The sequence below is a fragment of the Ornithorhynchus anatinus genome, chromosome 19 (assembly GCF_004115215.2).
Source record: "Ornithorhynchus anatinus isolate Pmale09 chromosome 19, mOrnAna1.pri.v4, whole genome shotgun sequence".
Taxonomy (NCBI): domain Eukaryota; kingdom Metazoa; phylum Chordata; class Mammalia; order Monotremata; family Ornithorhynchidae; genus Ornithorhynchus; species Ornithorhynchus anatinus.
Genome location: NC_041746.1, coordinates 26797825 through 26822584, shown reverse-complemented (window position 1 = coordinate 26822584; position 24760 = coordinate 26797825). Strand labels below are relative to the sequence as shown.

Genomic DNA, 24760 nt, shown 5'->3' with positions numbered 1-24760 from the left:
CCCCACATTACACATCCCTACAACCCTACATTGCCCCAAATGCTACATCACACTCCAAGAGTGGCCATCCAAACAATTGACTGCCTCTTGAGCAAAAGGATAAGCAGAGGCATGGTAATGGAGAGAGAAAATCTTCATCTGTTTCTGAGTCTGAGGAACAGTAAATAAAATGGTCTCTAAAAACATTTCCAGTCTCTAACATGAACAGATGTGTGAGATAAGAATTGAAGCTTAATCCTTCTGCTATACTCTATACTTAGTGCACCTAAAAATTTGGTGTCCAGTTTAGTCACCCATGCTTTACACAGAATTTAGAGAAACTGGAGAGATTCCAGAGAAAAGCAACAAAAATGATTAATGGGACAGAGAATAGATTTGAAGAGCAAAGGGTTTAGGCATTCAATAAAATTAAGAATGAATAATAATTGAAAATTGGGCTTGTTTAGCTGAAGGCTAAGGGAAGACTTAATCATTGTTAATGTCTATGAGAATTTTTATGACAGGATATTCTCCAGGTTCACAGAGGATCAAACATGAAAATGGCCTTAAATTAAAGCCAGAGAAATTTAGTTTGGACATTAGGAAGAACAACAAGGGTAATAAGATATTGGAATGGGAACTTAATGACTATTATTAAGGGAACCTGAATCTCCTGATTCCCAGCCTGGTATTCTCCCTCTCCTCCCTCACTTTATTTTTTAATAGCATTTGTTAAATGCTTGAATGCTCACCACGTGCCAAGCACCCTTGTTCTTGTATCTCACACTTCGGGTCCTGAAGATAAGCTGAATGTAGAGGATCACTAGAAGAGATGATTAAAATTTTATTCAGACATTCATTCAAGTGTATTTATCATGTACCTATTGTGTGCAGAACACTGTCCTGGGTGCTTTACCTCAAAAAACAAAATTAAAAGACATAATCCTTGCCCTTGAGTGTGGCCTAGTGATGAGAGTGCCGAGTTGGGTGTCAGAAGATCCAGGTTCTAGTCCTACCTCAACCTCTGGCATGCTAAGTGACCTTAAGCAAATCACTTGATCTCTATGGGCTTCACTTTCCTCATTTATAAAACAGGAATATGATTCCAGAGAACTTGTGTGAATTATAACATAATAACCTTTTCCAACAGCAGAGTTTTAGGACAGTCAGTTGCTGTATAATTGAATACATCAAAAGTTTTCATCTTTCCGTATCTCCAATGAAAAAAGGAAGAAATTGCTGATGTGCTATAAAATTCATGTTCTGGAATTATGAATTGCCCATAAAGCCCTTCAAAATGAATTAACACTCCATACCATCTACCAAGACACATCACTTTCATTTTCACACAACCCTCAAAATAAAATGTAGAGTTCCTCAAATGAATCCGCATGCAGGCAGGTGTTCAGGAAAGTTTAGATTTCCTGCCTGACAATATTTTGCCCTTAATTAAATTCTGTCAAAGCATCCAGTAGCTCCTACAAAGAGACATCTTGTTTGGTCTTGATGATTACTCTTCCTTAAGAATAGAAATAAGTTAAATATTTTCCTAGAGCAACCAGATAATCAAGTGACTTCCCTCCTGTTTGAGTCAGGCTTTAGCTCTGTTCTCTTTGCTATCACATGAGGTTATCCTGCATACAGTAAGCGTTCAGTAAATACCATTGATTGATTTAATAAAATTGCTCACAAACAGAGCTATAATGTTTCCACTCACACTGATTACAAAAACATTTACCAAAAGTCTAGAAAGATGGCATATTAGTGTCCCAGTTATCTGTAGTGGGAATTCTAATACATTCACTGAAAAACAGATTAGTTTTGGGCAGCTCCAGGACCTGACCAAGAAGGTAGGGAATTAATCAGGAAGATGGCCTGGAGTGGTGACCTTTACAACGGGTTCTGAAGAAGTTGGGGAGGGGTATATAATTTGGAGGTAGGGAGGGCAAAGGGCTTTCAAAACAGAGGAAAAGGGGCAAACTGTAGGTAACAGAGATGAGTGTGGGGAAAGTTAGGAGATTAATTTAGGAAAAGTGAAAGGCACCTTCAACACAATGTTGCCCATTGTGGATAATAGGCTCTATGAAAATCAAAGAGCAGAAGGTACCATATTCTCCCCAGAGAAAGCACTACTAAATCCTCCAAAGGTTCAGCTTCTAATCTCAGGTTGTGCTCTTCTAACTACAGGGCCTGCCACCCAGAGTGCCCCTGGAGAGGGGATTTTGTTAAGTGATATTTGGAGCCCATTTCCTAGTTGTCTGAATAGAACAGAGTATAAAATGAGTGTGAATGGCATATGTGCATTAGTAGCAACTTCCTTCACTGGACATATCTTATGCTGAGGATGGGGCTTCAGACCCCTAATGCTGGTTGATACATGACAGATTACTTTCCATCCAATGAATCATAGTGACCACTGAGAGCACTGGGGGAAAGCTGAGTTCCTGTGAATCCTCCCAAACCCATTTCTTCAACTGAAGCAGGCTAAAGCCCTTCATGGAGGGCCAGGGGATAAAATTATCCAAGTGTCTGCTCAAATAGGCTGGAATTTAGATTAATTTAATTCAGTCTTTGATCAGGACAGCAATAGTGTTTCTAAAGAAGTCCACAGACCCCTCATAATACATTTTTTATATCTGAATGTCGCTTCTAAGACTGGGGCATCACTGCCCTCTTGTGTTAGGAAAAGCAATTTAAATGCCTTTTGTGAAAGTTTGCTTATTTTACCTAGAACATTATTGGGGAAGAATTATTCCCCAGTCTAGGAAGCCCTCTCATGTTCAGTCCACCAAGGATTATAAAAGAAACAGTGGGTGAACAGTTATCTAATGAATTCAGGCAGCAGGAATTCAAGAAGCAATATGGCCTAGAGGAGAGAGCAAAGGGCTGGGAGTCAGAGGATCTGGATTCTAATCCCAGCCCTGCCACTTGCCTCCTGTGGAAAAATCTCTTAATCGCTCTGGACCTCTGTTTCCTCATCTGCAATATGCATGTGAGATACCTGTTCTCCTTCCCCCTTAGACTACAAGCCCCATGACAGGCAGGGACTATATCGGATCTACTTATCTCATACCTACCCCAGGGCTTAGTACAGTGCTTGGCCCATAGTAAATTCTTAACAAATACCCTGATTATTATTACTCAGGCAGCAAGTTTGGAACAGTCAGAACAAACTCCTCCTCTTTCTCATTTATGGACCACTGGAGAAAAGCAGAGTCTTTTGGGGATGGGGGGGAAAGGGGGCCTCTCTGTGGGGAGCATGCACTTTCCTGGAAGTCTGACGGGAGGAAAAAGTCCCCCAGCAGGTTTTTGGGGACAGGACAAACTCTTGCTCCATCTTGGGGAGGACTAGATAGGGAGTTAACTCCTCCCTTTCTGACTCACCTCCCCCCGCTCCCCCCAAACTAACTTTCCAGGCTCCCTGACCCTCCAAGCTGCTGTGGTGTAGGCTCCACCTCCTGCCCTTCTCTCCCCACAGGCAGGGGAGTCTGGGAAAGGGGAGGCAAAACTGGGCAAAGCTCACGTCTCTTTGGCTACAAGGGAGGAGTCTGTCCTCCTGCTCTGCCCGAATCATAAGCAGCTCCAGCCACCCCAGAGAGCCAGGGGCCTCCTCTCTGGATCAACTCCAGGATCGCCTGACGTTAACTGCAGCTGCCCGGATCAGTCAACCTCAGACCTGCGGGCCAAGAGCTCACAGGGCAGCTGAGTGGGCACACACCCCTCTCCCGACATGACCCCTTCCCCAGTGAATGAGATCCTTGGCCACCTCCGCCAATCTTTTTTTTCTTTGGAGTTTTCAGAGCACGAATATATCCTGGAGAAACTACCCTGGAAGGTGGGGGCAGACCCTGAAACTTCAGGTTCGTGCTGCCTAAATTGGGACATCTGATCGCCTCTGCTCATCTTGCAAGAATGAGAGGCCCAGCAGCGGCTGCAGCCGGATAAGGGCCACGGGGCAGAGGGTCGGTTTGATTCCCTAGGACAGGGGGAGACCGTAACCTTGCAGCTGTTGCAGGGATGGAGAGAATCCGGCTGGAGCCAGGATCAGAGAGTAGTGGGAATTGAAAACAAGACACCAGCAATAAGAGTTGTCATCTTCGGAGGAGCAACCCAGATGATGACCGCTCCTACTTATGTCCTCTTGTGTTCCCTATCTCGAGGAAGTCAGGAAAACCCTGGGTGGAGGTTAGATTTGGTGGGGTTTTAGGTCTGGGACATGATGCGGCATGAAGCAGAGTGGTGTAGTGGAAAGAGCACAGTCCTGGGAGTCAGACAATCTTGTTTCTAATCTTGGCTCTGCCATTGTCTGCTGTGTGACCGTGGGTAAGTATCTTAACTTCTCTGTGCCTCAATTTCCTCATCTGTAAAAAATGGGGATTTAATACCTATTGTTGATCATATTTAAACCATGAGCCTCAAGTGAAACAGGGTATATGTCTACCCTGACGATCTCGTATCTATCCCAGAGTTTAGTACAAGTCTTGGTACATAAGTAAGCACTTAAGAAATACCATTATAATGATTATTATTGTTGTTGTTGTTAAGTGCTGTGATGCTACTACATGTAGTTGCCCTAAAGACTCATTTCTGGTGACACATCCCGGTCTTCTCACAATAACAATGTGGGGCCAGCCCTCCCTCCAGTGACCAGATATCAAAAATCTACCAAGATCCACAACAAAACATGTAAATCAAAGATGACACAGCATGTTCTCTGATCATTTCCTGTAGCAGGGGTGATTTAGCAGAGTTTGTGGCCATTTCCTTTGTATGAGGATTAGCACAACTCTTGGCAATACCCACGATTTGATAGTCAAGAATACAGAATATATAAATCTATTCTTGCACACATGTGAAAAACTTCCATTCCCTAGAAGCAGGGGCTGTCTGAGCACCCACCATCCTGGGCATTTCACTTTGTCCAAGTGCTCTGGGAGACAAGAAGAATGGTTTGTACCCCAAGAGCTGTATTCTTGACTGCCCCATAGAAAGTGTCATTAGGGCTTTCCCTACACACCCAACAACACATTTTTTTTATAATGGCATATTTTAAGGGCTTGCTATGTGCCAGGCACTGTACTAAGAGCTGGAGTACATACAAGTTAATCAGGCAATACACAGTCTATATCCCACATGGGGTCACAATCTTAATCCCCGTTTCACAGATACAAAACTGAGGTACAGAGAAGTTAAGTGACTTGCCAAAGAAAACACAGCAGACAAATTATGGACTACAGGGCTCTGAGACTCTTAGGCCCCAACTCTGCTCTGTCTCCAACCAGAGTCACTCTGAACTCTGCACACAAGGCACACAGGATTTCAAACACATGACATGTGGAACTGAATGGGCCTTAGAACATATTGCCACTATTCCCGTCAACCCAAAATTTGAGAATAGGCTCAGTATGGGGAAAAAAGGCCATTTTACTAAGGTGGATTTCTTAGAGCCTCTGCTGTTCCAGCTTTGCGGAGGAATGGAAGACCGCCTGGGCTTCTGTAGAAATCACCATTTCTGAATTAAAATGGTCCAGCTTAGTAATGTCCGTACACCTATGGCCTTCTTGATCAAAACAGAGAATCCTGATGTCTCTGACCAGCCTCTGATATACATATGGGTCCAGCAATCAGTTTGTCATTAAAATTGTCATAGCAAATGAGTAGTTATACTCATCTGCTCCCTGTGACTGGAATGGAGATGGAAAAAAATGATAATTGTAATTTAAAATATCAGCACATCTTGAGACTGTAGTGCTCCTTTTCAGGGATTGGGCATAACATGAGCAGAGAATAAGTGGCAGGAACTTGTTGAGCAATCGCCTGTTAGAAAGTTAAGCACTTTGGAAAGGGCATTAACTCTTTTGGGCTATTTACTACTCCAGAGGATGGTTTGTATCTAATTTAAATTAGTTTCATTAAGGAATTCACTTACTCTCCAGGAAGAGTGAGGCAGTTGGAGCTGTCTCTTGGATTTTTTCCATGTCGGCTGTCCTCTCTGCCTGCCTCTATTTCTACTCCTTTCTGGTCTCTTCTTTCCGTGCTGCTGACTTTTTATGGATGTGCTTACGAGTCTCCATCTTTTATAATAAGAATGCTATTTATTAAATGCTTACCACATAACAAGCACTGGGGGATAATAAATTGAACACGATCCCCGTCCATATGCTGTTGCTCTTGCTATTTCATATGGGAGAGTGGGTAACTTGTACCCATTTTTCAGAAGAAGAATCCAAGGCAAATTATTATTATTGTTATGGCACTTTTTCAACACTTAATATGTATTAAACACTATTGTAGGTGCTGGGTAGATTGAGTTAATTAGGTTGGAGTTGGACACCGTCCCTGTCCCACATGGGGTTCACAGCCTAAATAGGAGGGAGAACAGTTATTTAACCTCCATTTTACAGTTAAAGGAACTAAGGCACAGAGAATTTAAGTGACTTGCCCAAGGTAACCCAGCAAGCAATTGGCAAAGCCAGAATTAGAACTCAGGTCTTCTGACTCCAGGCCCAGGTTCTTTCTGCAAGGCTGTGGTGCTTTACATAGTGAAATTAAGTGACTTGCCCAAGCAGTCACTTAATCTGCTTAATCCCCAAAAGATCTGGGATTAGAACCTGGATCTCCTGGATCCCAGACCCATGCTCTTTCCATTAGGTCACCTATTGTCAGTCTCTCTTCCCCACTCTCATACCTAGTTCCTCTGTAATGAGGCTAGCTGCTCTGTTGCAGCACTTCACTACTGCCAGCTGCTGCTAAAATAATAATAATAATGGCATTTGTTAAACTCTTACTATGTGCCAAGCACAATTCTGGGGTAGGTACCCGGTCATCAAGTTGTCCCACAGTCTTAATCTCCATTTTACAGATGAGGTAACTGAGGCACAGAGAAGTTAAGTGACTTGCCCAAAGTCACATTGCTGACAAATGGCTGAGGCGGGATTAGAACTCTCGACCTCTGACTCCCAAGGCCCTGCTCTTTCCTCTAAGCCACGCTGCTTTCCCGCTTGCCTGGGATCCATGACTTCTCCCTCCTTTCTCTGTCTCTCTGGGGTTGGAGGAGGTCTTCCCTCCCTTCTGCTTGTTGCTCGTCTCTGCTACCAATTGATCCTTTCAGTCTTTTGCTTAGTTTGGCTAAAGCTGGAGTGCCTTTGCAGTAACCTTTTAGTTGCTCCTTGGAGCCTTTTGGGCCCTAAAGAAACCTCAGGGAAATACAAATAAGATATCTGCAATGTGGTTAAATATGGACAGTACATGGGGAACTGATGAGAGGTAGGTGGTGGCCTGCAGAAACTCAGGCCAGAAGAATCTGGTAGAGAGCAGCAGCAATGATTGCAGGCTGCTGTTGAAGCAGTGTAGCCTAGTGGAAAGAGCACAGGACTGGGAGTCAGGAGACCTGGGTTCTAATCACTTTGTCACTTGCCTTCTCCGAGCCTCAGTTTCCTCTTCTGTCAATTGGGGGCAAAATACTTGTTCTACCTCCCCTTAGATGGAGAGTCCTATTTGGGACAGAGTTTGGATCTGATCTGATTGTATAGTATCTGTCCTAGTGCTTAGCACACAATAAGTGCTTAACAAGCACCATAATTAGTACTATTACCTAAAGGAGACTTTCTTTTTCAGGCCCAGAGTGGTGCCTATTTCCAGTGGAGAATAGAGAGAGAGAGGAAAAAGGTTGGAGAGGATGAGCTCCAACCTGCTATTGTGTGAAGTCTCTGCTACTTTTCTTTGGTGTCTAGGACTGGAAAGGCCTTTGCGAAGTAATTTAGTCACATGGTAGCAAAGACTCAGTCATATGGGATGTTTGGTGGGGAGGTGGGGGTGCTGAATTAATTTCCATGTTCACTTAGTGTACCACTATCCTCTCGTTTCCTGTTCTCAGCTGAAGTTGAGAAGGGAAATGCTACAGACGTCTTGGAACGTGATTTAAACATTCCCTATTAATGAACACCATCTGGGCTACAAGGACGTGGCACTGGTTTGGAGGTGGAAGGCTGGAAGATGCCAGTCCTTCTAAATCACTCTCTTCACGGATCACGGGGACAAGGCGGTCCAGGCGGGGAGTTCAGCCGGAAAGCTGGCAGAAGTCCGAGCAGAGTTTCATTCTTCCTTCTCCTTTAATAAAAGGAGTTCCCTCGGGTGCCCCTCGGTTTGTAAAGTATCCCAAGACAAGTCACTCTCAAATTTCTGCTCCATTTTTACCCCCTGGACTCTCGGTCACAGTGCTCCAGCTTACACAGAGTTACTCCTACTTTTCAATCCAGTTATTGGACTTTTCTCAGGGAGATTCCCTGGTGAGGTGTTCTGCCTGTTAGAACAGTAATTCCTGTTTTCTCTCTCTTGTTATCTTTCTGAGTCAGTAAGGCTGGAATTACAGCTGGTGTCATCCCTGAAACATCACGTGTCTAGGAAATCCCTTCCTTGTGCATCAAGTTCAATTAATTCCTCTGGATTTCCTGATAGCTTTTCTAGAATCAGTAGATTTACCTAATTTCTTCCTGGGAGGAGGTGGGGGGAAAGAGAGGCAGGAAAGAAGAGATGAGGAGGAGGTGACTCCTGACTTTCTGAGACAGGATTGTGTACCAAAAAAGCTAAGGAGATGGAACAGAATCCCAAATTTGGGATCTGTCCTGTCTTAATTGGGACCTCTGGTCACCTACTTCATCATAAACTCCCTCTATCCCCCTCCCACTCTCCCACCTCCAGTCCTTTTCAGAGCCACACAGTGACGAATTGGGCAGCTGAGAACTCGACACTGATGAGAGTTGCTCTTCTTTCTTACTCTCTGACACCAGTGAGAGTGTCTTTCTTCCCCGCCTCCCCCCGCCACACGCTCCACTGCAGGGCAGAGTGAAAACCAAGGGGAGTATTTGGAGCCCAAGCTCCTCTACCAGGTTTAGATGCCTCCCGAGCTCCATTTCAAGCACGGGTCCTTCCTTTCCTAAAGCAATAAGGAAGAAAATGAATCTTAACACCCCTTCCGGAGTGGCTCTAGGCTCTGATGCTAGCCTGTGGGTGGGGATCGTGACTGCCAAATCTACTGTATTGTACTCTTCCAAGTACTTAGTACAGTACTCTGCATACAGCAAGTGCTCAGTAATAAATACCACTGATCCAGTGAATGATTGATTAATTCAACAGGCATAAACTCTGAAAAAGGAGGAAGCTTACGCTGAAGGGACAAATAGTAGGTAGGTACAGGTCTGGGCTGGGTTCTCTCCCAAACTCCTTTCTGAAATAAAGGACAGGTGAAGAATAGGAATTTAGGGATAGGAATAAGGAATTAAGAAGTAAGGAGTCAGGAATGAATAAGGAATAGGAATTAAGTCGAGAGTACTGGCCTGGGAGCCTCAAGAAAAGCCTCTCCATTTGAATTTTATTACTATTGTTAATTCCGCCTTTTCGGCTGCTTTTTTTGACAGCTTTCTTACATGCTGGCCCTAAAATGGTGCTGCTTTCAGAACAGTTTAGAAAAGGAGTCAGTCACCAAATAGCCTGCCTAATAGCAAAATTGGCATAAAAATTGTTTCAGTAAATTTCCTTTCTATTGCCCCGAGGCTAGGGATAGGAATTCCCAAAACCCTTGAAAAATCTATGAAAAACCTCCAACAGCCCCATCTGTCCGTAATGGACTCATATCCTTTGCGATTTGGGATTTGGGAAATTCTCTAAAACTGAATCTTGGAATGTGTTCCCTGGATCACTGGTTCTGCTCAATTCAACAAAGACAGATATGACATCTGTTTTAAAATTTGAGATTTGAAGATCTGGGAGCAGGACAGGGCTGGAGAGACCCTGAGTTTGCTCCCTCAAATGCTCCAGTGGATCGAATTAATATAAATGCTGTGCAGCTGCGTGTTTGGTCCATGACCTATAGAGTGATTTAAATCACATCGGTCCTATGGTAGCTTTACAGTGACCCTCAAGGGGAGAACTCTGGCTCCGAGCAGGGTTCACACATTCCACCTCTAAAGAAGGCAAAATGCCGATCACCTGCAATCTGTGGAGGAGGAGAGAGGAGATGAGACCAGGCTGTAGGTTAGGTAGGTCTGTGAGTCCCTCATTGGCCTCTTCGGCCACGCATGGGTGAACTTCACGGACAGTGGTGTCTACTTCAAATGAGAAGGACAACTACCATATAAGCCTGCTAAAATTTGCACATACCTATTAAGCTGCTTATTGATTTAGCTCAATTCTCCCACCTTTTCAAGGGAGTGTGAAACCAGCTTTAAAGGAGTACAAATGTTGAAATTATCCCTCCATTAAAGTGTACTGTGTTTTAGCTCTCACTCTTCCTTATGTCTGACTTTACATGTCCTTGCACAGATGGCAAAATTGAACCCATTGTTAACAAAACATTCTATCTACCTAGTCAGTAATGTTGTGTAAGCACTATAAGATTTTATAAGGACACTTGAATTTATCACAAGAAAAGCACCAGGACATAAGAATATTAGAACAAAAGAACACTGTGTAAAAGTCAGTGAATACCATTTTATTCATTATCACTGTGACCATTATCATCAGTCTATAACAACATTATCTTATTCTACTATCTACTATCTTATTCCATTATTTTATTCCCAAATAGTAAAAGAGAGATAATTATACCTATTGTTACAATTATTACAAACATTTATGAAGCACTTACAACATGCAAAGTACTATATTCAACACTAAGACAATCCATTTGGAAACAGTCCCCCTTCTACAAAAGATTTACAGTGTATGTTCATTCATTCAGTTGTATTTATGGAGCTCTTGCTGTTTGCACAGCACTTTCCCAAGTGCTTGGGAGAGTACAATATAGCAATAAACAGACACGTTCCCTGCCCACATCGCACTTACATCGCACTTACAGTGGAGAGAAGGAGGACAGACACACAGAATACTATGAATTAGAACAAGGAAAATTCAAAAACTCAACAAACTATGTGAGTAGAAAAATTGTTGGAGGGGGAAGGCCAGGGTAAAGTTGACTTTTTATGCTGATTATGGGATTGTAAATATTTCTTTGCCCCTCTCTCCCATTAGAGAGTCAGCTCCCTGTGGGAAGGGAACATGTCTTGTGTATCTGTTGTACATCCTAAGTGTTTAGTAAAGTACATTACACACTGTGAGAGTTCAAGAAATACCTTTCCTTTTATTATTACTTTTTATTATTACTATTTTTACTATTACTACTTGGTGAAAAGATTGCTATAACCCTTCCAGTGTTCTAAAGTTGTATAGGCAGGCTTGGTTCCCTGGGTGCTGGTCACTGGACAACCTCCCTCCTGCTCTGAAGTGACAAGGGAGTCCCTAGGGGTACGCAGGCCCTGTGGAACCAGGATTGGCAGATTCAAAAGAGCCTGAGCAAATCACTAGCAGTATAATTACTACAGTGCCAGTGCTCAGTACAGTGCCTGGCACATGGTAAGCGCTCAACAAATACCATTATTATTATTATAATCAATTCCCTCCAATCCCAATCTTGTTTCTGAAGCCTCAGGTTTAAGTTTCTTTCACTCTTCTCTACGGGAGATTTTGGCACCGTCATCATCATCCAAGGTTATTTACCTACATACACCCGTTAAAAGACTGTAAATCTGTTATTCTCTTTTCTTATTTTATATTAATCTGCCACTAGGCTATAAATCAGTTACCCTGTTTTCTTACTCTCTATTAATCTGCTAAAAGGCTATAAATCTGTTATTCAATTTTCTTGTTCTATATTACTCTGCTACCTCCTATAAAAGTACTATACTCGATTTCATATTGATTTGCAGTCTGCTGTTTAAGCTACTAGGAATATGTTGTTTCCTTCCCTTCGATATCAGCTGGTGAAGTGAAGCATAGGGCTCGTTTCTCACATTAGTCTGTTTATAGGAAATAAAATGTGTCCGACTCTCTTAGGGCCTGCACTTCGCCCATCTGATGAGGCCGTATTGTCAGGTCATCAGTGAACGTTTCGAGGCAGTAAAACATTGAAAAGATGCTGGTTCAAACTTGGGAATTTGGGCATCCGACACACGAATGATCCCTGAGAGTTCCTCCGATGATCCAGTCTGTGATATTTTAGTCAAGGGTGCCTCCTCCCCCACAATATAAATTTTATGCCTGCAACAGTCATCTAGGCCGGCTTTCACCCTCAGTCTCCTGCAGTGCCCTTGGTTGGAGAAGATGGCCCCTGGGGTAGTAGGCGGCTATCCTGGGTGATCTGGGGAGTGGAGAAAGCAATCCATTTCCTCAAGAGACGAGTCTTCCTCCCGGAGTCTGGGAGGACAAGCTGCCCTGAGTCACTGAAGAGGCTATTTAAGGCCTTTGCAGGACGGAACAGATCCGGCACCCCTTCTCAGCCCACCAATGCCACTCACTCCTGCTGCAGACACGAGTGGGGAGGGAGAGGCCAGATCAGCGGATCCTGGTTCTACGGATTTCTGCCAAAGATTCTGTACGATGTCATTACACTGTATAAGTTGTGTGACTCACCTATGTCTGTTAGTAAGAGATCAACAAAGGGACGTAAAGAACCTGCTGATGCTATCGGTGGCCATCCTAAACTAAATTCTCCTAAAAATAATCCCAGTGACCCTGAGCCTGATTTTAAAGAGGGATATTGTGGAATTTCCCTCATTTGAGGACTTAATTTAATGAGGAAGTCACTTTAGAACATAGTTTGAATTTGCTTTGGTAATTTCTGAGCTCTCTCTTTGCCCTTCTTTCTAAGGCTCTGTGAATGGAGTGCTTAGAAACAGTGTTCTGCACGCAGTAAGCGCTCAATAAATACGATTGAATGAATGAATGAATGAATGAATGTGCCTCTTGGAGGGATCTGTTATATAAATTTACTTTCCCTCCAGTGATGATGCAGATGGCATCTGTTACAAATGAGAGATGAGCCTCAGTCCAGTCAGGACCAAGGACCTTCACTAAGGAATTGATTTTAGTACCAGTGGTTTACACAGGTCCACTCACGCTCATCCATCAGACAAGGACCTGCTGGGGCACAGAGCGTTTAATTTTTTGTTTTTTAATGGCATTTGTGTGCTCATTATGTGCCAGGCACTGTACTAAGCTCTGGAATAGATACAAGCAGATGAGGTTGGGCACAGTCCCTGAACCACACAGGGCTCACAGTCTTAATCCCCACTTTACAGATGAGGGAACCGAGGCGTTGAGAAGTTAAGTGACTTATCCAAGGTCACACAGCAAACAGCTAGGGGAGTCAGGATTAGAACTCAGGTCCTTCTGACTCCCAGGCCCGTGTTCTATCCACTAGGCCACGCTGCTTCACAGAGTGGAGCAGGCGAATAGGCAGACAGGAGAGCTGCACTTTGAGACGTGTGAGCAAAACCCATTTACAGCCAAAGTGACTACAGCCTTGTGGCAGTGATGTCCCACAGTGCCAGACACCAGCAAGCAGTTGATGATGTTGGTATTTGTTAAGCGCTTACTATGTGCCGACCACTGTTCTAAGCGCCGGGGTAGACACAGGGGAATCAGGTTGTCCCACGTGGGGCTCACAGTCTTAATCCCCATTTTACAGATGAGGTAACTGAGGCAGTTGCCAGAGTAGCCACCTCCCTGGCTCCCGTAGCCTTTACACCCACGTTAGCCAGCTATTTTCAGATTGCCGCTGAATCTACCTACCGTGCAATTTGCTCTCCTAACTCTCTTACTACAATTCAGCCCACTCACTTTGCTCCTCTAATGCCAACATACTCACTGTACCTCGATATCATCTATCTCGCCACCGACCTCTCGCCCACATCCTGTATTTCACCTGGAACGCCCTCCCTCTTCATATCCGACAGACCATCTTCAAAGCCTTTTTGAAGCCACATCTCCTCCAAGATACCTTCCCTAAACCCTCGTTTCCTCTTCTCCCACTCCCTTCTGCGTTACCCTTGAACTTAGATTTGCTCTCTTTATTCACTCTCCCTCAGCCCCACGCTTCTTATGTACATAACTGTAATTTATTTTTATTTATATTAATATCTGTCTCCCCCCCTTAGACTGTAATTTCCTTATGGACAGGGATTGTGTCTACAAACTGCCACACTGTACTCTCCCAAGCACTTAGTAGAGTGCTCTGCCCACAGCGAGTTCTCAATAAATACGATCGATTGATTGCCATGTCAGAAGACATTGTGGCATCATTCAAGGCAAGGGCTGCACAACGTGACCTTTCCTTATTAGGCAAGATTGGCAAACCCCACGTTATTGGAGAACTGACTGCCCAGTAGAAGTAAAATTTACGGTTCTTATCTTCAGAGATTACAGCCGTTTAGAAGTCCCGGCTGGTAGCCACTTGCCTGCGAGGGTGACCTTGGACATGTCACTTAACTTCTTTCTAAAATGAAAATTAATCAGGATAAAATATCTCTCCTGCTTCTTTCCAAGACTGTGAGCCTCGTGTGGGCCAGAGAGTGTGTCTGATTCAGTTATTCATTCAGTCGTATTTATTGAGCGCTTACTATGTACAGAGCACTGTACTAAGAGCTTGGAATATACAGTTCGGCAACAGATACGTCTGATGTATCTTGCATTTACCTCAGTGCTTAACCCAGTGCTTGTGTAGTATGCCCTTAATACCATTATTGCTAGTATTAAGTGGTAATTGTAAGAGTGTGGGAAAGTGAATTAGAGAATAGATTGAGGAAATAAATCAATAAATACATAGTGGCTACTGGGGTAGGATTCGGGGTGCCGAAAACTCTAGAGGTGTGAACTTCTAAATCTTCCAGATCGAAGTGGGTGCCGCCAACATTTGGCTCACTTTTCATTCATTCATTTATTCAATAGCATTTATTGAGCGCTTACTATGTGCAGAGCACTATACTAAGCGCTTGGAATGTACAATTTGTCAACAGATAGAGACAATCCCTGCCCAATGACAGGCTCACTTTTGGCTCACTGAGAAGCAGCGTGGATCAGTGGAAAGAGCCCGGGCTTGGAAGTCAGAGGTCATGGGCTCTAATCCTGGCTCCACTGCTTGTCAGTTGGGTGACCTTGGACAAATCACTTAACTTCTCTGTGCCTCAGTTGCCTCATCTGTAAAATGGGGAATGAAGACTGTGAGTCCTCTGTGGGACAACCTGATTACCTTGTATCTACCCCAGCGCTTAGAACAGTGCTTGGCACATAGCAAGTGCTTAACAAATACCAACATTATTATTTTATAAGTGGTCGTGTTTACATTTCATTCATTCATTCAATCGTATTTATTGAGCACTTACTACGTGTAGAGCACTATACTAAGTGTTTGCCAACATTTGCCAACGCACACTTCCTCCCCGGCTTGTGCGGTGGTTAGGGATGGAAATGAAAATGCGAAAAGCACCTTTTCGTTCAGTGGACACTCCAGGAAAACCTGGATTTCCCCTGGGGCCAAAACCCTTGATGACCTCTCCCTTGGCCCTCTGAGGTGCCAGGCCCCTGGTTTTTTGGTTTTGACACGGCCCAGGGTTGGCCACTGCCCAAGATGCCAGGCCTCTCTCGGTCCCGAAGGGAATTAATTAATGATGGCATTTTTTAAGTGCTTACTATTTGCAAAACACTGATCTAAGCCCTGGAGAGGCTCTAAGGTGATCAGGTTATCCCACGTGAGGCTCACAGTCTTAATCCCCATTTTCCAGATGAGGTAACTGAGACACAGAGTAGTTAAATAATAATAATAATAATGGCATTTGTTAATCACTTGCTAGGTGCAAAGGAGTGTTCTGGAGAAGCTATAAGGTGATCAGGTTGTCCCACGTGGGGCTCACAGTTTTCATCCCCGTTTTACAGATGAGGTCACTGAGGCCCAGAGAAGTTAAGTGACTTGCCCAAAGTCACATAGCTGACAAGTGGCAGAGCTGAGATTAGAATAATAATAATAATAATGTTTGTATTTGTTAAGCGTTTATTATGTGCCAAGCACTGTTCTAAGCCCTGGGGGAGATACAAGGTAAACAGGCTGTCCCACATGGGGCTCCCAGACTTCATCCCCATTTTCCAGATGAGGTTACTGAGGCCCAGAGAAGTGAAGGGACTCGCCCAGAATCACACAGCTGACAAGTGGCGGAGCTGGGATTAGAATAATATAATAATGTTTGTACTTGGTAAGTGCTTACTATGTGCCAAGCACTGTTGTAAGCGCTGGGGTAGATACAGAGTCATCAGGTTGTCCCACATGAGGCTCCCAGTCTTCATCCCCATTTTTCAGATGAGGTCATTGAGGCCCAGAGAAGTGAAGGGACTCGCCCAAAGTCACACAGCTGACAGGTGGCGGAGCTGGGATTAGAATAATATAATAATGTTGGTATTTGTTAAGTGCTTACTATGTGCCAAGCACTGTTCTAAGCCCTGGGGGAGATATAAGCTAAACAGTCTGCCCCACATGGGGCTCCCAGTCTTCATCCCCATTTTCCAGACAAGGTCACTGAGGCCCAGAGAAGTGAAGGGACTTGACCAAGGTAACCCAACAGACAAGTGGCAGGGTTGGGATTAGAATAATAATAATGTTTGTATTTGTTAAGTGCTTACTATGTGCCAAGCACTGTTCTAAGCCCTGGGGGAGATACAAGGTAAACAGTCTGTCCCCTGTGGGAGTCTCAGTCTTCATCCCCATTTTCCAGATGACTTCACTGAGGCCCAGACAAGTGAAGGGACTCGCCCAAAATCACACACCTGACAGGTGGTGGAGCTGGGATTAGAATAATAATAATAATACTGTTTGTATTTGTTAAGCATTTATTATGTGCCAAGCACTGTTCGAAGCTCTGGGGAGATACAAGGTAAACAGGCTGTCCCCGGTGGGGCTCCCAGGCTTCATCCCCATTTTCCAGATGAGGTCACTGAGGCCCAGAGAACAATAATAATAATAATAATGTTGGTATTTGTTAAGCACTTACTCTGTGCCAAGCACTGTTCTAAGCACTGGGGTAGATACAGGGTCAGGTTGTCCCACGTGAGGCTCACAGTCTTCATCCCCATTTTCCAGATGAGGTCACTGACACCCCGAGAAGTGAAGCGACTTGCCCCAAATCACACAGTTGACAAGTGGCAGAGCTGGGATTAGAATAATATAATAATGTTTGTATTTAAATGCTTACTATGTGCCAAGCACTGTTCTAAGCCCTGGGGGAGATACAAGGTAAACACTCTGTCCCCTGTGGGGGTCCCAGTCTTCATCCCCATTTTCCAGATGAGGTCACTGAGGCCCAGAGAAGTGAAGGGACTCGCCCAAAATCACACAGTTGACAGGTGGTGGAGCTGGGATTAGAATAATATAATAATGTTTGTATTTGTTAAGCATGTATTATGTGCCAAGCACTGTTTTAAGCTCTGGGGAGATGGAAGGTAAACAGTCTGTCCCCCGTGGGGCTCCCAGTCTTCACCCCCATTTTCCAGACGAGCTCACTGAGGCCCAGAGAAGTGTTGCCGACTTGTCCATTCCAAGCGCTTAGTATAGTGCTCTGCACGTAGTAAGCGCTCAATAAATACTATTGAATGAATGAATGAAGGGACTGGCCCACAGTCACACAGCTGACAGGCTGGGGGGGGGGGGGCGGATTGGAACCCATGACCTCTGGCTTCTTCAAAGAGGAGCCACGCTGGGGGTTTTTTTTATTCGGTTAGAAAGTTTGAATTGTGGCGTCCCAAAGGACAGCAGGGGTGGGGGAGTGAAGGGTTTGGCGCCTCAGAGGAGCTGACACGGTCCCTGAGGGGAGTCGCCATGGCTGACAGGCCTGTCGCCCCATAGGCCTCCACTGGCAGTTGACCGAAGTTCCCGCGCGGGAAAAAGCAGAGCACGTGGGGGGGCGCGCGCCTGCAGGCGCGCGCCCCCCCTCCCCCCCCTCCCCGGGGCTCGAGGCGTCGAGCGCGCGCGCCCCCGCGCGCGCGCCCCCCCCGACGGCGGCGTGCGTCGCTGGGCCCGCCTCGTGGCGAGGGGCGCGGCCCCGTCTCAGGCGCCGTCCAATGAGCGGAGGGGAGGGGGGGAAGGGGCGGGGCCGCCTCGTTCTGGGGCCGGCCGGGCTATATAAGCTGCGGCCGGGCGCGCGGCTCGTTCTTTTTCCGGGAGGGCCGCGCCTGCGCCCCGCGGGTGAGTTGGCGGCCGCGCTGCAAGGGCGGGGGTGGGGGCGGTCAGGCCGGGTGATCGGGAGGCGCGGTGGGAGTCTGTTAAGGTTAGGACGAGTACTGTGAGAGGCCGGTAGAATGTGAGGGGGGGGGGTTCAAACAGTAGCCGAGGGGCGGTTAACAAAGTGGACTTCCGGTGCTTCTCTGCGGCCAAGGTGGGGGGGGGGATCCCAGCGTGCTTTGCGGCCGCAACCTGGGCGGGGCCGCGGGCGAGGTGCATGCCGGGAGCGGGGGGGGTCTCTTGCCCCTCCCCTCGACCGCGTGGTGATCGAAACGACCCTGGGGCCTATGTATGCGACCCCCCCCCGGCCAGTCTATTCCCCCCCCGAGCTCAGGGAATATTTGAGGAAAGAGCCTTGCTTGGGAGGCTACCAAATAGCGCCCATGGGAGTTTGCACCGTTTGTTGGTTTGTCCTGGGTTGCAGCCACCTCTTTGCTTGCAGGCATGGCCAAGGCATGGTCGGTTGGGCCCCGTGGGTCACGTATCGTCTTGGAGCACGAAAGACAGCCATGTTCTTTTGGAGATGACGAGGTAGGTGAACGAAATAAACTGCAAAAAAAAAAAAAGGTACTGGCTTAATTTAGGATTTGGAGATGCCAAGGTAGGTGAACGAAATAGAGAGTGCAAGAAAGAAAAGGGGTACTGGCTTAATTTAGGATTTGGAGATGCCATGGTATGTGAACGAAATGAAGAGTGCAAGAAAGAAAAGGGGTACTGGCTTAATTTAGGATTTGGAGATGCCATGGTATGTGAACGAAATAAACAGTGCAAATAAAAAGGGGGTACTGCCTTAATTTAGTATTTAGAGATGCCAAGGTATGTGAACGGAATAAACGGTGCAAAAAAGAAAAGCGGCACTGGTTTAATTTAGGATTTGGAGATGTCAAGGTATGTGAAGGGAATAAAGAGTGCAAAAAAGAAAAGTGGTACTGGCTTAATTTAGGATTTGGAGATGCCATGGTATGTGAACGGAATAAACAGTGCAAAAAAAGAGATACTGGTATAATTTAGGATTTGGAGATGCCAAGGTATGTGAACAGAATAAACAGTGCAAAAAAAGGGGAGGGTACTGCCTTAATTTAGGATTTGTAGATGCCATGGTATGTGAACGAAATAAACGGTGCACAACAGAGAAGGGGGTACTGGCTTAATTTAGGATTCCGGATCAAGTAGCTTGCATGTCCTGGGGTGACGGCCACGGGGGGATCGGATCCCTTTGTGAAATGGAAATGATGGTGAAAGCTGTTGGCTTTTGCTTTTAGGTGACTATGAAAGCCTCGGAGGTGGAAGAGTATGCCCTGCACGGTAGTCTCAAATTCGAGGATACCTGAGAACAGGTTTGGGAAGTGGCGCCCAAAATCTGAGCAATAGCAACCCACGGTACTAAGGAGGACGCCCCCCCAATTGAGGTATTTTTGCTAATCTTTGTTTTGGTGGAATTTGCTTAATGAAACAGTGATCTTAACAGAGTTGAGGTTTTAAGGCACCATTCAGTGGGTAAAAGGAGGTGGTACAATCAGTGATGAGCATATCCCGAACCTGACTTCTTGATGAAAACACTATTATACGGATCTGGCATCTGAGAAACCACTCCTTGAAAGAAATGAAAAGGCTTATTCTTAGAGGGAGAAACAAAGTGCCCTTATCATCGTTTGTGGGAGATGTAAAGAAACCATGCACAGGCTGTGCTTAACCCACCAGCAGAAAGTTAACTTGGTTCTGGTCATTTTTTGTCAACAGTGAAATTGGAGGTGCAAGTGGATGAGACTAAATGTAAGTACCCTTTTGACTTGTTTCTTGGCAGAGCAAGATGCTTTTAAATTACTTGGTCTTGTCTGTGATGATTCTATCCCGAACCTGAACTCCTGTTGAAAAAAAACACAAACGGATCTGGCTTCTGAGATAAGACCAAGACAGCCAAATGTCATATTGCATTATATCCCATGAATCTGATTGATTTTCCTATTAGTCTTGCCTGATTGAGAAAATGGTCTGATTCCTTGCTCCAAACAGCTCATTCAGAATGTCTTCTCCTTTCAGGGCTGTGAATCGTTACATCGGCATCATGACTGGATGGCGACTGGAAATAAGGCATCTGAAGTGAAGCTTTTATGCTGTTGTGGGAATGCCTAGACAGTGTAATGATTTTGTGGGATTACCATGTGGGCTCAACTGCTGCTGCAGTTCTGAAGCTCCTTGAAAGATGAAAGCTATCGTCTGTGATTGCTCTGAAAGTCTGACGCTTTGTTCTGCATCTAGGGATAATGTGTGGCATGCGCCATCTATTTGGGAGTGTTTGTATTTCTTACTATGTATTCAGAGTACTTTGAAGGGGAAAAGCAGTAACAGGATTCCCTGAAAAGGGTGAGATCTATTAGTACCTTACCCAGACCTGAATGGTGATTTGCTGTTGAATAAAGTTAAGGTGAGCACCCAGATGAGACCTGCTTGTCTTACTCACTAAAACAAAAGCAGTAACTTGGTGGTGTAGGGAACACCCTACAATTATCTGGTCTTCCTTTGTTCTGTATAGTCACTGTACCGGTGTGCTGGACAACTTAGAAGTGTTGCTTAGGGGCCATATCGCTAACTCAGGCACATTTCCTAGCTATCTCATTTCAGCTAGTCCAACTGCCCCTCAGACTAGTAGGGGAGATTTAACTGCTCTTCAGGTAGAACAAATTAAGAACCTCTTAGTATCTAGATGGGTACACATACACACACTTCCCTAGGAACTCAAACTTTTATCTCCATTTTGAGAAGGGAAATTCCTAATTGTAAAGGAGTTTGCATTATATGCATTAAAGTAATGCATATAGAGGGTAGGGTGTGTGTACTTTGAAGAGGATTTCAGTTCTAAACTTCAATGAAATCCTTGCCTGTATTTCTGTCTGGAAGTACATGGGTGAGTTCATCTTAACGCTTCAGTAAATTGGTTTTTAGGTAGTAAAAATGTCCCTCTAGATTGCAAGCTCACCATGGATGGGGAACGTGCCTAACAATATGTATCATATGCTTCTGGGGGTTCATTACAGTGCTCATCACAAAGTGCTTAAACATTAATTTTCAGTAGCGTCTGGGAAGATGCTATGGGGTCAGGGTTGGGGGATAAAGATGGCAGTTGCAACAGAGGAAGTCGGGAAGAAGCTGTGCAGTAACCACCTACTCGGCAGCCTCTGCCACTGCTATCTCACAAGTGCTTAGGTCTCTCAACATTGCCACCACCACTATTATGACTCTTATTCTTTTACCATCACTGAACAGACAGGCCCTTCCTAGGCTGTTTGCCTAGGAGCTTTTGGTGGTCAGAATATTTCTATTGACCAAATTGTAGGCTCCATCATGCACCATGGAGCAGCTGATTACTGCAGCTACCTACCAGGTGAGTATGTCTCCTGGAAGTAGTTTTTTTTTCTTCCCCCTACTTCTCAACCACTCAAATTCTTGTCAGTCTGTCATTTACTGAGTTAGCTTTCGTTCTCCAGATTTACACCACCTAAGGTTAGTACACTAAGGAAAGGATAATTCAAAGGAATAGAATGAAGAAATCATGTAGGGTAGGCTATTTCCAGTCACATTGCTATGCGTCTGCTGCCCAAAACTCCTTTACTTCACAATGCATGTGAGAGTGCAGTGGAGGCTGCACCAATGTGCCTTGGGGGAAGCAACCTGATTATGGGGAGTTGGGGGAAACTCAAGCCAACTAGGAAATGTTCCCCATCTCCTTCAAGTATCTTTTGTCCTATTCCTACTGGGGATCTCTAAATGCCTGTTCCCCTGCCCTTTATTCCCACTATCCTGGTCATGTGACAGCCTTTGTCTCCTTCCAGTCTACATGTGCAGCACTTTGAAGAAGTCATTTGTATCGACTGCATCCCTTTTACAGGTTTTTGCCACCATGGCAAAGCACTATGTAATTTTGAGTTTACCTAAAATTTGCCCCCAAACCAACATGCTGCCAGGTAATTGGGGCATTTGATAATGTTCCTTTAGCAAAGGGTGAGACATTGACCAAGTGAGTAGTGAAATATTGCGGGTCACTAATTGGCATGATAGAGGAATGTATTTCACAAACATTTTTTAAATTCATATTTTGAGCACCCGATGCCCAGCGCTGTACTAAGGGCGGGAGTAGACAGAAACTAATCCAGGTCGACCACATTTCCCTTTGCCTTCATGGTCCCGCAGTTGCGCTCTGCCCCAGCAGAAACACAACTGGCAGGGAAGAGGGTGAGATTGGTGCTGTGAAAACCACTATTGCTAGAGTTTTCCTTCATGCAGGTTCCTGATGTTGAAATTTTAGTAACTGGAGACTCCCATCACTTTCAGCCTAATCCCATCCTTTGCAGGGAAAGTCCCTCTCTACCCTCTGCCCGCCCTCAATTTTTCCCAAGCAGGCACCTCTCATTTCATCCTTTTTAAAACGATTATACCTCCTCCCTTGTCCTCCATCTTTTCATTCCCAAATCCAACTTTCCCTTCCCAATCATTCCTTGCTTCCAGAAAGCAGCCCTCATAAATTTCCCCCTGAAGTCCCTCTCGACCCTCTGCCCGCCCTCAACTTTTCCCAAGCAGGCGCCTCTCACTTCATCCTTTTTAAAAACTACTATACCTCCTCCCTTGTCCTCCATCTTTTCATTCCCAAATCCAACTTACTCTCCCTTCCCAGTCATTCCTTGCTTCCAGAAAGCAGCCCTCATAAATTTCCACCTTTGCCTCCCAACCAGAAAAATGATCGTCTTTGCCCTTATGGGAAATCTGTTTTGTAATATGTCTGACCCACCCCGATAAACAGTTGACAAAAAAGATGGGACTCTTCTACGTGGGACGACTGAAAACCTGTGTCAGAGCTCTAAATATGACTATTTCTTGGGTTCTAGAACTCAGATGGTACAAGCCACCGAAGTCTACCATTCTCATTTATTTGCAGAACATACAAGAACATTATGACTCTTATTGACAGCAAGGGAGTATGATCCAAGTTACCTCCCTGTATTTTCTTTGACAGGCTCATTTCAACTTAATGCCATTACTAAACGAAACTGGAGTATCTGAAATGTGCACACTTTTTAATGTTTATTTTCCTTCCATATGTTCAGCGATCGGGAAGCCGTGTGACCTTGTGGAAGGAACTCAGGCCTGGGAGTCAGAAAACTTGGGTTTTCTAGAATTTCTAGACACCCCCCCCTCTGCAACTTGCCTGCTGGGGACCAGCGTGGCTTAAGGGAAAGAGCACGGGCTTGGGAGTCGGAGGTCGTGGGTTCTAATCCTGACTTTGCCCCTTGTCAGCTGTGTGACTTTGGGCAAGTCACTTAACTTCCCTGTCCCTCCGTGACCTCATCTGTAAAATGGGAATTAAGACTGTGAGCCCTAGGTGGGACAACCCGATGACCTTGTATCTATCCCAGTGCTTAGAGTGCTTGGCACGTAGTAAGCGCTTAACAAATACCGCCATCATTAACAGATACCATATATTTTAAGCGGACTAAAAATAAACATTAAAATTGTGGATATTTCCCCTTGAGGTAAAGGCAGAGGGGAAAGGCTGGGCTCGAGGGGTCGGTTCCCGTTGGGGCAGGGAAATGAGAAGCAGCGTGGCTCAGTGGAAAGAGCACGGGCTTGGGAGTCGGAGGTCGTGGGTTCGAATCCCGGCTCGGCCACTTGTCAGCTGGGTGACTGTGGGCAAGTCACTTCACTTCTCTGGGCCTCAGTTCCCTCATCTGTCAAATGGGGATGAAGACTGGGAGCCCCACGTGGGACAACCTGATTCCCCTGTGTCTCCCCCGGCGCTTAGAACGGTGCTCGGCACATAGTAAGCGCTTAACAAATACCAACATTAGTATTATTATGACTTGGCAGCTGTGTGAGTGAGGGCAAGTCATTTAACGTCAGAGAAGCAGCGTGGCTCAGTGGAAAGAGCACGGGCTTTGGAGTCAGAGGTCATGAGTTCGAATCCCAGCTCTGCCACTTTGCATCTGTGTGAGTGTGGGCAAGTCACTTAACTTCTCTGTGCCTCAGTGACCTCATCTGTAAAATGGGGATGAAGACTGTGAGCCCCACGTGGGACAACCTGATTCCCCTGTGTCTACCCCAGCACTTAGAACAGTGTTCAGCACATAGTAAGCGCTTAACAAATACTAACGTTATTTAAGTCACTTCACTTCTCGGGGGGCGGGGGGGGAGGGAGACCAGCGCTTAGAACAGTGCTCTGCAGATAGTAAGCGCTTCACAAATACCTTATGAAGCAGCCTGGCTCCGTGGGAAGAGTCTGGGCTTGGGTGTCAGAAGTCATGGGTTCGAATGCCGGCTCTGCCACCTGTCAGCTGTGTGACTGTGGGCAAGTCACTTCACTGGGCCTCAGTGCGCTCATCTGTCAAATGGGGCTGAAGCCTGGGCGCCCCACGGGGGACCACCTGATGACCCTGGATCTCCCCCAGCGCTCAGAGCAGTGCTCTGCACACAATAAGCGCTTCACAAATACCAACATTATCATGATTATTCTCTGGGCCTCAGTTCCCTCATCTGTCAAATGGGGCTGAAGGCTGGGAGTCCATGGGGGACCACCTGATGACCCTGGATCTCCCCCAGCGCTCAGAGCAGTGCTCTGCACACAAGAAGCGCTTCACAAACACCGACATTACGATGATTATTCCTTTGTGTGGGGGAAGAAGGGCCGAGGAGGCC

General features: G+C 45.5%; 1 long non-coding RNA gene and 2 other non-coding genes across 4 annotated transcripts; all 3 read left to right on the top strand.

Annotated features, from left to right (window-relative positions):
• Nucleotides 1-17966: 17966 nt before the first annotated feature.
• On the top strand, nt 17967-20514 carry LOC103170719. Of its 2 annotated transcripts, XR_003753591.1 has the most exons (5): nt 17967-18040; nt 18519-18607; nt 19339-19485; nt 19817-19849; nt 20117-20514. It is a non-coding gene; the product is annotated as an uncharacterized LOC103170719 (long non-coding RNA). The 2 variants fall into 2 exon arrangements; XR_003753592.2 differs by lacking the exon at nt 18519-18607 and having other exon boundaries at nt 18010-18040.
• LOC114805801 lies at nt 19591-19662 on the top strand. Its single transcript, XR_003753823.1, has one exon. It is a non-coding gene; the product is annotated as a small nucleolar RNA SNORD50 (small nucleolar RNA).
• Nucleotides 19909-19980, top strand: LOC114805793. Its single transcript, XR_003753816.1, has one exon. It is a non-coding gene; the product is annotated as a small nucleolar RNA SNORD50 (small nucleolar RNA).
• Nucleotides 20515-24760: the final 4246 nt, after the last annotated feature.